Source organism: Notamacropus eugenii, chromosome 2 (assembly GCF_028372415.1).
Source record: "Notamacropus eugenii isolate mMacEug1 chromosome 2, mMacEug1.pri_v2, whole genome shotgun sequence".
NCBI lineage: Eukaryota > Metazoa > Chordata > Mammalia > Diprotodontia > Macropodidae > Notamacropus > Notamacropus eugenii.
In genome coordinates this window covers 304,026,706-304,041,324 of record NC_092873.1, presented here as the reverse complement: position 1 = coordinate 304,041,324, position 14,619 = coordinate 304,026,706, and the positions used below count along the sequence as shown (strand labels likewise).

At 37.9% G+C, this 14,619-nt stretch overlaps 1 long non-coding RNA gene across 1 annotated transcript in view; it reads left to right on the top strand.

Moving 5' to 3' along the window:
* The window catches only part of LOC140527629 (uncharacterized), a 46,825-nt gene extending 32,834 nt beyond the window's left edge, over positions 1 to 13,991 (top strand). Inside the window, exons 2-3 of the long non-coding RNA XR_011974875.1 lie at positions 8,726 to 8,806; positions 9,374 to 13,991. This is a non-coding gene — a long non-coding RNA (uncharacterized lncRNA). The remainder of the gene's footprint in view (positions 1 to 8,725; positions 8,807 to 9,373) is intronic.
* The last annotated feature ends 628 nt before the right edge of the window (positions 13,992 to 14,619 follow it).

Here is a 14,619-nt window from a genome sequence, read left to right as displayed (position 1 = left end):
CTGGTTCTGCTCACTTCAGTCTACATAATTTCATGCAAGTCTTCACCAATTCTTTTTTAAGATTATTTACATTTTTGTTTATTAATTTTTACCCAAGTTTTTATGAAACCATCCATCCTCTTCATCATTTCTTACAGCACAATAATATTCCATCACATTCATATACCACAACTTGTCCAGCCAATCCCCAGTTGATAGGCATCCCCTCAGAAAATGAATTTCTATTACATACTATTCTATGTCAAATTCAACATGATAGTAACAACAGTCCGGCTTGTTTGTGTCCCTTTCTGAAATACTCTCTCATTCTTTCTGTGAAATTTTAATGTTTTGTTGATGCTCTTTTCTTTCTTCTTTTTGTATCACTATCAATCAACTCCTTATCAATTCCTCCAATAGAAACTCTCCTTTTAAATAAATATAATCAAGTCAAACAAGCTGACACATCGGATATTTCTGAAAATATATGTTTTGTTCACACCACTTGTTTATCACCTCTCTGCCAAGATGTGGGAAGCATGCATGCTTAATCATCAGTCTTTTTAAGTCATAATAGATCATCAAATATATTGAAGTTCCTAAGTCTTTCAAAGTCATTTTCTTTTACATTATTGTGTTCAGTATAGAAACTGTACTTCTGGATCTGCTTACTTCACCTTGCATCAGTTCATACAAATCATCCCAGGTTTCACTGAATTTATTATATTTGTTCTTCCAGATCTATACTATGCCATTCCATTCACATATCATAATATTTCCAGTCATTCTGTAGTTGATGGATATCTACTGTTGACAGTCCTCTGCTACAACAAAATGTCAGTAGAAGGATCTTTATATTGTTAAATTCACAATTAAAAAAAGGAAGGACAAAAGACAAAAAGTAAACAGTGGTTTGCTTCTGTTCACAGAGGACAGGTGAGGGTCTACTAAGGTAGGAAATTGTATATATTGTCAGACATGATTATTATATTAGTGGTTTTCACTTAATTGTTTTTCTTTGTTATAGAGAAGAGTTTAACTGAGAGGTAGAGGGGTAAGAAAGAAATGACTAGAGAAACAGAAACAAACTTACTTTTAAAAAAAGTTAAAAAAAAGAAAGAAAACAATGGCTTATATTATTTCCCTAGGGTCTTGCTAGCAATGAGACATAATCAAGTCAACAAGCATTTATATACCAGGAGAAGGTATATGAAAAAGATAAAAAAAATAGTCCCTACCTTCAAGGAGCTCACAATCTAATGGTTCGGGAAGGAGACAATATGCAAATGGCTATGTGCAAACAAGATATATACAGTATAAATTGGAGATAATCTAAGATGGAAGGCACTAACATTAGGGAGGACCCTGGGAAGGCTTCTCGCAGAGGGTGAGATTTTAGTCAAGACTTGAAGGAATGGAAGGAGGTGAAGTGAGAAGGGAGAGAATTACAAGGTCTGGGGGATTGAGTCAGAAGATGGAGCATCACCTGAAGTGTAGGAAGGAGGCCAAACTCACTGGCACACAGAGTATGTGAAGAGGAGTAAAGTGGAAGAAGATTGGAAAGGCAAGAGGAGATGAGGTTACTAAGAGCTTTAGAAGCCAAACAGAGGATTTTATATTTAATCTCAGAGGCAATAGGGAACCACTGGACTTTATTGAAAAGGGGAGTGATATTGGCAAACCTGCACTTAGGAAGAACAGTTGGGTGGAGGATGGAATAGTTAGGAAGGTTGAGGCTGGGAGACCAACCTGAAGGCTGGCTGTGAAGTGACTCGGGCCTATACCAGGGCAGTGGCCATGTCAGAGGAGAGAAGGGGGCAAAATCACGATGTTGAAAAAGTAGAAAAAACAGGATTCGGCAAGAGTTTGAATATGGAGGGTAAGAATGAGTCAAGTATGATCATTAGATTGTGAGGATGGATGACTGGAAGGATAATGATACCCTGGACAGTAACAGAGAAATTAGGAAGAAAGGACGGTTAGGAGGAGAAAGATGAATTTAGTTTTGGACATGTTGAGTTTAAGATATCTCTGGGATGTCTAGTTCAAGATGTCCAGTAGGCAGTTGGAGATGTGAAACAGAACAGAGGTTAGGGCTGGACAAATAAATCTGAGAATCATTAGCATAGAGGTGATAATTGAATTCATGGGACCTGGTGAGATTACCATATTACTATGTGAAATAGTATAGAGGGAAAAGGAAAGAGGGTATAGGAGTGATCTGGGGTTGTTATTCAAGTGGTTTCTGGCGAAAATAAGCACTTTCCTTTCTCATTTTTGTCTCCTGTTTTTTTTTTCAACACCATACATGCATGAACACATTCATTAACTTGGTAAGTGGGTAAGTTCAAGGCATTGTGTTCCCCAGACATTGCTTTGGTGAGGAGAAGATGGAGCTCTATGAAACATTAAGTAGGGGGCTGCTAAAAAAAATCCTAAAGTAGTGTTCAGATGCCAAAGTAGATACATGTGGGCTGCAGAATCTTCCCTGGCTGCTTGCTCTTTCCTATGTTACATAAATCTTGGGCTTTCCTTATAGATGATGGCACCTTACTCTGTCCCCTCCATTTGTTAACTCTCAAGTCCCCTCACTACAACCAGCCTTCCTCATTCCATTTCTCCCTTTCTTGTCACCTCGCTCTTGTTTTCTCAGTCTGTCCCATTATCTTGTTCCCTCTCTCTTTAGGTTTGCTCCTCTTCTCCCACCAGGAAAACCCAGGTGGAATCTAACTTTTAACTTGGATTACTTCTTGGGACGAAGTCTTAAATGAACAGTTTGTTAACAGGACTTCTGGATTCCATTACACATTTCCATAGCACCTTTCTACACTTTGATGCAAGGAATTATAATAATAAATAATGGGTGCTTATATTTCTACAGTGTCCTACAATTTACAAGGTATTTTCATATACATTGGTCCCATTTGATCCTTAAAACAACCCAATGAGATAAGGAGGCAGGACAGATACTATTTTAATTTTACAGATGAGGAAAATGAGGCTCAGAATAGTTAAATGATTTGTCCATAGTGACACTGCTAATAAATAGTGAAGCCAGAACTGGAACTTGAGCTTCTGAATATACTACCACACTACGGATGCCTCCCCATCTTAAAAAAAAATCCAGCATTTATTTATGAAACAAGGAAGTGAACACTTCCCTGCTGGGAAAGAGAGAAGCAGAGATTAGTCTGGGGTAGGCATGAGAAACAGGCATCCTGAGTCACTTTGAAAGCCTCACCATCATGGGTCAGAAGACATTAAATCTCATGAGACTCCCACACCTCACTTCCTCAAATCAGAATTTACTAACTCTTCATCCACTTTGGAGCAAAGGGAAGGAAGGTGGGAACAAACATTTGTGAATTGCTTCTGGCAAGTTGGTTGGTATAAGTTTTAAACCAAACAGAGAAGAGAATTGTTATAATTGCCCCAAAGTAATACTCTTGGTTTATGTAGAGTGCATAAGGGTTGCCTGGACAATATGCAAATGGAGCAGGAAAGTAGAGAGTGGTCCTTTAATGAAAAATGATGTTGTTTTTTAGGAGAGCAGGTGAAAGGAGCAGGAAAGGAACTAAGAATGGCAATCCTTGTACAAAAAGTGCCTGTGTTCTTGTCTTTTAATTAGGAAATGATAATTTTCATAATAACCCCAAGTCTCATGAGGATTGGACCTAGGTTTGTATGTCTTTGTGTTCTTTAAACCCTAGCACAGTCTCTCTCTCTCTCTCTCTCTCTCTCTCTCTCTCTCTCTCTCTCTCTCTCTCTCTCTCTCTCTCTCTCACACACACACACACACACACACACACACACACATACACACATACAAACACATGCATATCAGATACTTATAATAAGTATTCAGTGATAATCATGATTTGAACAGTTGCAGCTTACTAGAAAGAATAGAATCCCTCTTCTTGCCAATTACTACTTGCGAGACCTTAGGTAGATAATTTAATTTCTCAGAGCCTCAATTTCATGTGTAAAAAATGTTTTTTTAAATAATTTATTCTTTATTTTTAATATTCTTAAAAAAATTTTGTGTTCTGAATTCTCCCCATCCCTCCCATATCCACTGAGAAGGCAAGTAATATGATATCAATTATACAGGTGATATCATGCAAATCTAAATCCATATTAGTCATACCTATTTTCAAAGAAAGCAAGAAAAATAAAGAAAGTGAGAAAACTATACTTCAATTTGCACTGTGAGTTCACCTGTTCTCTCTGGAGAGGGATAGCATTTTTTTTTTTATCATGAGTCCTTTGGAATTGTCTTGGATCACTGTATTGATCAGAGTAGCCAGTCTTTCACAATTGATCATCATTACAACATTGCTGAATGATCTCCCAGTTTTTCTCACTTCACTTTGCATAGTTTGTATAGATCTTGCCATGTTTTTCTAAAACTACTTCCCCTCATCATTTCTTTTAGGACAATACTACTCCATCACAATCATATGTCACATATGTTCAGCCATTCCCCAATTGATGAGTATCCCCTTGATTTCCAATTCTTTGTTACAACAAAAAGACCCACTATAAATGTTTTTGTACATTATAGGTCATTTTCCTTTTTCTTTGAACTCTTTAGGATATAGACCTAGTAGTGGTATTGCTGGTCAAAGGGTATATGCAATTTTATAGTATATACCTTTGGACTTAGTTCTAAATTATTCTCTAGAATTGTTGGATCAGTGCACTACTCCATCAACAATTCATTAGTGTACCTATTCTCTCCCCATCCTCTCTAGCACTTCTCATTTCTGATGAGTGTGAGGTGGTATCTCAGAGTTGTTTTAATTTGTCATTTTAAAATCAGTAGTGATTTAGAGCATTTTTTCCATATGACTACAGATAGCTTTGATTTCTTCTGAAAACTGCATATTTATATCCTTTGACCATTTATCAACAGAGAATGACTCTTCTTTGTATAAATTTAGGTATAGACTCTATATATTTGGAAAAATTAGGCCTTTATCAGAGAAACTTGCTGTAAAATTTTTTAATATTACTTCATTGTCTATAGTACCTTTTAGCAAAATGTAGTTTTACTAATCATCTCTTTTAATTATGTCTATTTTAACTTTTTGTTTATCTAAGATCATGATTGCTACCCCTGCCTTTTTTTTTTTTTACTTCAGCTGAAGCATATTAGATTCTGCTTCAGCTCTTTATTTTAACTCTTTGTGTGTCTTTCTGTTTCAAATGTGTCTTTTATAAACAACATATTGCTGGATTCTGGTTTCTAATCCATTCTGCTATCCATTTCCATTTAATGGGTGAGCTCATTCCATTTACATTCACACTTATGATTACTGTGTATTTCCCTTCATCCCATTTTCTTCTGTTTCTTCTCTTTTTATCCTGTCCCTCCTCAAAAGTCTATTTTGCTCCTAACCACTGCCTCCCTTAATACATCCTTCCTTTTATCATCTCCCACCTTCCCCCTTTCTATTATTCCCTTACCCTCCTATTTTCCTATTGAGTAAGATTTCTATACACAACTGAGTATGTATATATTCTTCCCTCTTTGAACCAATTCTGATGAATAAGGTTCAAGTATCTACCCACTCCACCCCCACTACTTCCCTCTTCACTGTAAAACCTCTCCCTTATGTGCCTCTTTCATATGAGAACATTTTTCCCATTCTACCTATCCCCTTTCCCCTTCCCCAATGTATTCCTTTTTCTCATCCCTTCAATTTTATTTTGGAGATCTTTCCAATATAATTGACTCACACCCATGTCCTATGTCTATGTATACTCCTTCTAACTTCCCTAATAATGAGAAAGTTCTTAGGAGATACATGAGTCATCTTCCTATGTAGGAATGTAAACAGTTTAACCATATTAAGTTCTTTATGAATTCACTATCATGTTTACCTTGTTATGCTTCTCTTGAGCTCTGTTTGAAAATAAAGTTTTCTATTTAGCTCTGGTCTTTTCATCGGGGATACTTGAATGTCCTCTATTTCATTAAATATCCATCTCTTCCTACCCCCCACCCCCCCAGGATTTTATGTAGTTTTGTTGGGTAGGTGATTCTTGATTGTAATACAACTCCTTTGCCTTTAGGAATATTATATTCCAAGACCTCTGATCCATTAATGTAGAAGCTGCTAAATCTTGTGTGATTCTGACTGTGGCTCCATGATATTTGAATTGTTCCTATCTGGGCTGCTTGAAATATTTTCTTTTTCACCTGGAAGTTCTGGGATTTGGCTACAATATTCCTGGGACTTTTCATTTTGTGATCTCTTTCAGGAGATGATCAGTGAATTCTTTCAATTTCTATTTATCTTCTGATTCTAAGCTATCAGGATAGTAAGTCCTTGATAATCTCTTGAAATATGATGTCTAGGTCCTTTCTTTGGTCCTAGCTTTCAGGTAGTCCAACAATTCTTTAATTATCTCTCTTCAATCCGTTTTCCAGGTCAGTTGTTTTTCCAATGATAAATTTCACATTTTCTTCTATTGTTTCATTCTTTTGATTTTGTTTTATTGTTTCATGATATTTTACAGAGTTATTAGCTTCCATTTGTCCAGTTCTAATTTTAAGGAATTATTTCCTTCATGAGATTTTGTACCTGTTTTCCATTTAGCCAATTCTGGTATTTAAGGAGTTCTTTTCAGTGAATTTTTGTGCCTCTTTTACCATTTAGCCAATTCTGGTTTTTAAGGTGTTATTTTCTTCAGTATTTTTTGTGATTCCTTTACCAAGCTGTAAATTCTTTTTTCACATCAACTATTTTTGCCATATCTGTGGTAGAACCTTCTGAGTTCATATTGGTCTGATCAGCTACAGTCAGACACACTGTACCTTGACTCTGACATAGTGATGTCATTTTGGTCTTCTTCACCATGAAGGACAATAACCAGTTCTTTTGTCATAATTTTCTTGCAAAACTCTCATTTCTTTTCCTAATTTTCCTCTGTCACTCTTATTGTTTTCTTTAACTCTCCCAGGAATTCTTATTGGGTTTGGGTCCAATGAGCATTTTTCTTTGAGGATTTGTTTATAGCTGTTTTCACATTATTGTCTTCTTCTGAGCTTATATTTTGGTCTTCTCTGTCTCTATTGTAGAGTGGTATAGTCAAATCATTATTTTTTTTGTTGTTTGCTTATTTTTCCAGTCTATTTCTTGAATTTGAACTTTATGTTAAAGTTGGGCTCTGCCCACCTTAGGGTAGGAAGGCTCTATCCCAAGCTTCAGGTTTCTGCATGATACTTTTTTCAGTGCTAGTTCTTGGGGTCTGCAAGTTTTGGTGCTTCTCAGGTGATATGATCCTGGGAAAGGTATGGTCACTGCTCTCCTGGTCTCTGTTCTAGTCGTTAAGCAGGAAGGGTCACTGGTTCCTGGCAGCCACAAGTGCTAGCACTCCTCTTTGCCTTGGAACTGAGACCAGGGTCCATTCTCCCTTGTGACTAACTACCAGTGTTTCTCTATGCCTTAAAACTGTGATCTAGAACTGCATATGGACAATAGAGTTGTCAGTTGGCACCAGCTGTAAACAGTGCCAGCAAAAGGTCCCCTGTAATCTTTTTCACCAGCTGTCTCTCCCACTTACCATCTCTGGGCTGAGAGCTCCTAAAACTGCTGCTGCTGTAGCCCCTATTGCTGTCCTCTCTGTGCCCTCCGGAAAGGCCTCCACCCAGGTGTCAAAGGTGTCTCCTGCTGAACTCCCAAGTTTTCTAAGGCTTGTAAAATGTCTCACCCTGAACTTTTGTTGGCTTTGCCACTCCAAAGTTTGATGTGAGGAATTATTTTAAAGCTGTTTGGAACAAAAAGTTGAGAGAATTCAGCTGAGTTCAGCTAATCCACCATCTTGGCTCTACCCCCTCAACCTTTTGATGCTATTTTAAAGATCAAATGAGAAAATGTGTGGATATAAAGCACTTTGTAAACCTTAAAGTGTGACATACATATCAGCAGTTAATATTAATATTTTTAGAGCCTTGTAGAAGAAGAGGAGAAAAGGCAGCAGTAATTTTTAAAAAGTCCCTTAAGAACTGTCCCTACCTTTTGTGTACCTCATAAAGGGTTCTGATACCCATTTCCCCAATCTGAATTGTGAGTCAAGATCAGAGGGAAACCAAAGGTACTTTGCTTCTTCATAGAGTTTATTCACTTGAAAAGATCATGTACTACGGACTGAGGACTAGCCTCAATCATTTCAAAAGTATAGTTCAAATAATATACTCCTAGCTACGAGATTCTCAAATGTTTGAATGGGTAAGGGAACTTGTAGTTTAGATTCTAGTTGGATATATCCATAAGATTAGGATCTTACATCTACATGGGTATGGATTTTTGGAAATGGATGAGGTTACTTATCAGGGTGCCTAGCCTCTGTTTCACAAGGGGCTGATTTTTGGACACAGATTAACATCATCTTGTGTTATGACTTTGCATTCCTAATTTCAAGCAGGTGGGAAACAACATCTACTTAAGGGAGACTGAAAAAAGAGGTGAATATGTCAAATTGTTTACCATCTCAGGGAGAAGGGTGAAGAGGATGGGATGAAATTTGGAATTAAAAATTTAAAAACCCCCAAATCTTAAAGTAAATTAATATATAGTTAGGGAAAAATAAAATATTATTTAAAAAAAGAAAAAGGAGGTGAAAAAGAGGTGAAAATTGTTTTCAGTATATGTATGTGTGTGAGTGCTAACAATATGGGTGCATGACCTGAGATGGGCAAAAGATGAATGTAACTCTCTTCCCCTAACTCTTCCAGAAGTGAGGACCATGGAGAAAGAGAATAGCACTTCAGGGACTTGGAGTCAGCACCGGAACATCAGTAGGAGAAAGGATATTGGTAAGAGAGTGAGTGATATATAAGGAAACCCTGGACCTAAGGGCCAGAAGGGCAGAAACAAGGAAGGACCAAGGCACAGAGCCACATTATGGAAAAGCAAACCTAGACCATGACTTTCACTGCTATTGAGAGTCATATGGGCTATGCATGATCAGAAAAGTACCTTTTAGTGACTTGTTCTTTCTTCCATTGGTGGGACTTCAACCCTAGAGTGGTATCATAAGTCTAGAGCAAACTGGGGAAGATGAGGCTCACTGGAGGAGGGAGTCACTTGACTCCTTCTATGGTGAAGGTCTCCGCCTTGTTCATAGTTGGATTGACTCTATAGATACCTGGAGAAGGTAGATTCCCCCAAAGGAGAAAAGTTTTTTTGACTATCTGTGAGTCCTTCCTGTAGTCTCTACATGACATTATAAATTTTCTCTGTGTTTGACTCCTTATTGGGAGCTTGTTGCTAGTAACAGGGTTAAAATACACTTAGTTGGGACCAATAAAGAGTATAATTCTGACTGAATCCTCACTGGGGGCAATACAAGTCTGATAGATTTTTGTTTGTTTGTTTTCTAGATTAAATCCCAAGGTTGAACCTGGTCTGTCTGCCAGAGAAAAAGGATCTAGACACTTATATGATACATGTATTATATCTTAGGAACTCATCTGGGGCAACAGAGACTTCTGGGGGTAGGAGGGGGAAGGGTCTTTTATGATAGTAAACTGCATAAGCCATGCGCTAATCAGTACAGACCCTGTAAACATCAAAATAATCTACTGGGTACTGTTCGATTTTATACAATTGTGAGTTCAGGGTTGAGTACCTAGGCACCATGGTTGCCTAACTATTAAAGGGCCAGTGCGTAGTAATGAGTACAAATACTTATATGAAGGATTACTGACTTTGGGGATACATTTGAACAGTAAAAGTGACACCCCTTCACTATTGATATTCAAAGGATTTTACATGGTCTTTGGGGGATAAAAGGTGTTGTTAAAAGTGTTTAGGAATAAACACAAAGTACTTGCTGCATTGTATGAACTGCTTGAAACTGTGCAGAAAGATATCTTTTAGAGGAAGTATTATGGGATAAATTAATTAGGTTAGATAAATTATTAAACTCTGAACTTTTGGTCAGAATTTACTAAACAAGTTGAGGTCTCTCACAGATAAGGAAAGATAAGCAATGAAAGATGTTGGGATGCTTCCAGGAAAGAGAGAGACAACCTATTCTTTTGCCAGCCAATGTCAACACAGGGCCAGTGACTTGGCCCATGGGACGGGCTGCCAGTCAATTAATATATGCAGAATGGACTCATTATGACAGAATTATGTGTGAGATTTTTGGATGTGTCTGTTATCTGTAAAGAAGTCATTTGAGTCTTGGCTAGAGCACACCAAAAATATGATAGATGAGAAGGGGAAAATAGGTAATACAAGAAAATGGGAGGTGGTTTGCCTTTGACATTCAAAATATCTCTGTGACACAGGTAGGTGACGCTGTGGAAAGTATTTGATAGTATCAACTTCCTCCTCCCTTCTTGAAGAGGAGAGAGTTGAATCTCATCAAAGCCTTGCCTCTCTTCATTCTGTTCCTCTTCCTTTTTCACATAAGAAGCTGGAGATTCAATTAACCATATAATTACAATAGCTAGCTTACTTCTAAGGGTGATATAATGGACCTCAAATCCAGGTGGTTTCTTTCTCTCTTGGTTTATGTTGTTTACATCATATGAAAACTTTTTAGTACAATCACAATAGCTTAGAGCCCCCAGTTAAAAAAATTCCTAGCATTCAGACAAGAGGTTTGATTCTCTGTCCTAATTAAAATTTGTATGTCTTTTTAGCTGATTCTTGACCATTTTATATTTGAGGCAAAGTCAGGATAAATGAAATATTTAGGTAAAAGAAGCAAGCAGAATATATTACAGTGTCTATTACTAGACAAGTATATGGAAGGGAAATTTGGAAAAGAGCATATCCTTAGAAAGCAACTTCTTTGTCTCCTTGAAGAGGTCAACTTAGTGTGACTTCTCTCTTCTGAGAAACTTTCAAGGGGCCTAATGGCTTGTCTCAGTCCCTCCCTTTTCTACTGTAGCTTAGTCACATTTTCAGTTTCTTCCTTTACCTGTTGCCTCTGCGTTGTCAAATCTTCCTAGATCTGCAGAAAGTCCCCAGCAATGCCAGGAATACTGTCTCCCCACACTTCCCTCTAGATGCACTCTACTGAAGGCTGTGTGTGTGTGTGTGTCTGTGTACATACACACACATATTTATATTTATCATCCAGGTGAGTCCCTCTTCTGGCTCAACGATTTCTATAGATGAACTCACTCTCAGAATTGTGAAAGCATGTTTATCCTTCTGATCTACAAATTCAGAATTCCCAACAGTTGCCAAAACCCTATTACACCTCAAAAATACACTGATCAGAAGTCATAGTACTAAAGTGTTTGCATGTACTATATAGTCAATATGATTGCACTGAAAGCAGAGATGACATCCATGTTACATTTTTAATTATTCCTCAATAGAAGGAAGTGAAGACCTTTTAACTGTGAGCTAAAGAGTGAGAAGTTGATACAGAGGTCAATGGGAGGTAGAGAGGAAGTGCATAGACCAGAGCATAATAGAAGGTATAGAAACTGGCCCTGAATATGTCCAGGGGAGACCCCAAGACATAGACTCCCATTAAGGAAAGGATAATTCAGACCTGATCAGCCTCAAAACAAGTCTTCTTTCTGCTGGACTGTTGTCCAAGCCATCTCTCCCAAAGGGATTCAGAATTTGGATTTGGACTGGAGTCAGAATTCAAGGTCACCTCTTTCTGGAATGGTACCAACAGAGCACATCTGAAGATCAACTCACATTTTGTTACAGTTAAGGAAGACATAAGCATCAGTATGCTAAATGCCCTCAAGACAAGAATTCAGAATTAGTCTGCTAGGAAATTATATCCACCAGATTATGACTGAGAAATAGAGATGGTATCAGGGTGGAAGCCACTCCAGTCCTTTAAGAAATCATCTCCAAACCCCAGTCACTGTTCCGGGGTCTTTCCTTCACAGCAACAATTGCTGACCAATTGCCACCAATTGGTAGATAGACCCAGGAGCCCTGGGAGTGACAGGACTCTATAGATCACTACTCCTGCTTCCAATTCAGCCCTCATAGCCTTTATTCAGGAAAGTAACATCCCTACCATCTGTCAACCAAAGACAGATAGGGCATAGGATAGGTATGCCAACTCAGTGGAAGCAGCAAAGATCCCTGAGGGAGAGACAGGAAGTCCAACCACCACCAGCACCATCACTTTTACCGAGGTTCCCTTGGACCCTAATGAGAACACGTCAGGATCCTTAACCCAAGAGCCATATTAAGTAATGACATTAAAGAGGAGGCATTAACATTAACATTGGACATTAGCATTAAGTTCCAGAGCGTCTAACTAAGGAAGGGGGTCATAACAGTCTTCTCTCCATTTCCCACCAGTTACCCTGCTTCGTGGAGTCAAGAAGCCCTGAGTTCAAATACAGTCTCAGATACTTACTAATTGTGTGACCTTGGGCAAGTTGTTTCACCCAATTTACCCCAGTTTCCTCATCTGTTAAAAGAACTAGAGAAGGAAATAGCAAATCACCCCAGCCAAGAAAACCCCAAATGGGGACAGGAAGAGTTGGACAAGACTTAAGGGCTGAACAACAACAACAACAAATACTACTTTTGAATTTCTTGAGCTTCTCCATGCTCCTGAACCAGGCACCTTCCGCCTTCTATTCTCCCACCTACTTTTCATTTGTGGGTTGTCTTCCCCCATTAGAATATAAGCTACTTGAGGGTAGGGGATGTTTTTGTTTTTATTTGTATCCCCAGTGCTTAGCACAGTTATTGGCACAAAGAAGGGATTTAATAAATTTTTGACTGATTGACTGATTAACATCTACTCTGCCATTATACCCTAAGAACCATGGAACCTTTTCATCTCACTTGTAGCTAAAGCCTTCCTTGTGTGATGTCTCCCTTATTTGAATGTGAGCTTTTTGCATCCAGTTACTGTACTTACTTTGTACTTACTAAATGCTTCATTCATTCATTCCTACCTGGACTCAAAGGACACTGTGAAAAAAAGACAATGAGGATTGAAGAAGTAACATCTCCAGGGAAACTCATATGAAAATTACATTCCAGTCATTTTGTGAAGAATATGGAAAGACATTTCTCTGTTGACTATGAAGAGACTGGGCTTCTGAGGTCTGAGTAAGAAGCACTACAGTATTGGGACTCACAAAAAATTCACTGCTGCAATACATCCCATAATGTCGACTATACGCCTGTATCTTTTTCTGTAATGTATATAAGGATATGTCTGTTTTTTAGTACTTTTAAAACTACAAATGCTATTCTGTTGAATGAATTAACATTGCCTATTTGAAATGTATCAAGGAAAAGCTGTAACTCTTTAAAACAAAGCTTCTGTTGTCTTTTTCATGAAAAGAACATATCTCAAGGATGTTCTCTTTGGCAACGGTCAAGTTAGTTAGGGATAAAACAGCTCCTTAGTATACTTTGTTGTTTTTCTGCTTACCTATATAAATTATTGCAATTTCACTATGTTGCCTTACATCCCTGAATGCTGGGAAGATCTCTCTCTGTTTCAAAAATGATGATAATGCTTATCTTTGTCCAAGTGAAGTAATTTTCTGTAGGACACTGGTTCTTAAATATAACAGTTTCTGCATCTGAGGGAGAGATAAGAAAGATGCAGTTTCCTGAAGAATGCCATCAACATATTTTTTAATCATTGCCCATGAATCCTTGGGAACTAGAGAGCTGAAACATGCCCAATATGCATCAGAGATAGGACGTTTTGGCATATATTACAGGAATCAATGAGGAGCCAATCCTTAGAACATGTGCAATGTTCTCTGCAAGCTGCCAATTCAACATATCAAATTTTGGGGAGTCAGTTCCTCTCCAAGAGTGCCATGGGGGACTAGGTCATGACAAAAAGTCTTCTGGTTAGAGGAGAAGCTGGAAAGAGGCTGAGTTTGAACTGGGTGCCTACAAAAGTTTTAAGAGGATAATCTCTCATTCTCTTCCCTAGAGGCTTTAGAGTGAGAAGGAAGAAATGCCCTGGGCCTCAGGGCTTGGTCCAAATCACATCATCTCCCCCTGTGGCCACTATGTCATGAATCACAACATATTGCTTTTGTTTCTTGCATTTGTTTTTGTCTGATTGTAGGTTGTTGACTATTTCTTTTTTATTATTATTATTAATTTTATTTATTTTCAATGTTCTACAATCACTACCATATAGCTTATATTTTTTCCCTTCCTTTCTCCCTCCCTCCCCCTCTCCCTGAGACGGCATAAAATTTTATATAGGTTCTACACATACATTCCTATTAAATACATTTTCACTATAGTCATGCTGTGTAGAAGAATTAAAATGAATGGGAGAAATCATATAACAAACCAAAACGTAATACAAAAGAAAATGATCTGCTACATTCTGTGATCAAATTCCATAGTTCTTTCTCTGGATGTGGAAGGCATTTTTGCCTTAAGAGACCACTGGGAATTTTTTAAGTCCTTGCATTGCAATGAAGTTCTAAGTCTACCAGATAAAGTTCTCACACACTGTGGTTGTGGCTGTGTACAAAGTTTTCCTGGTTCTGCTCCTTTTACTCAGCATCAGATCATATAAGTCTTTCCAGGCCACTCTGAAGTCTTCCTGTACATCATTTCTTATAGCACAATAGTATTCCTCCATTCATATACCATAATTTATTCAGCCATTTCCCAATTGATGGGCATGCCC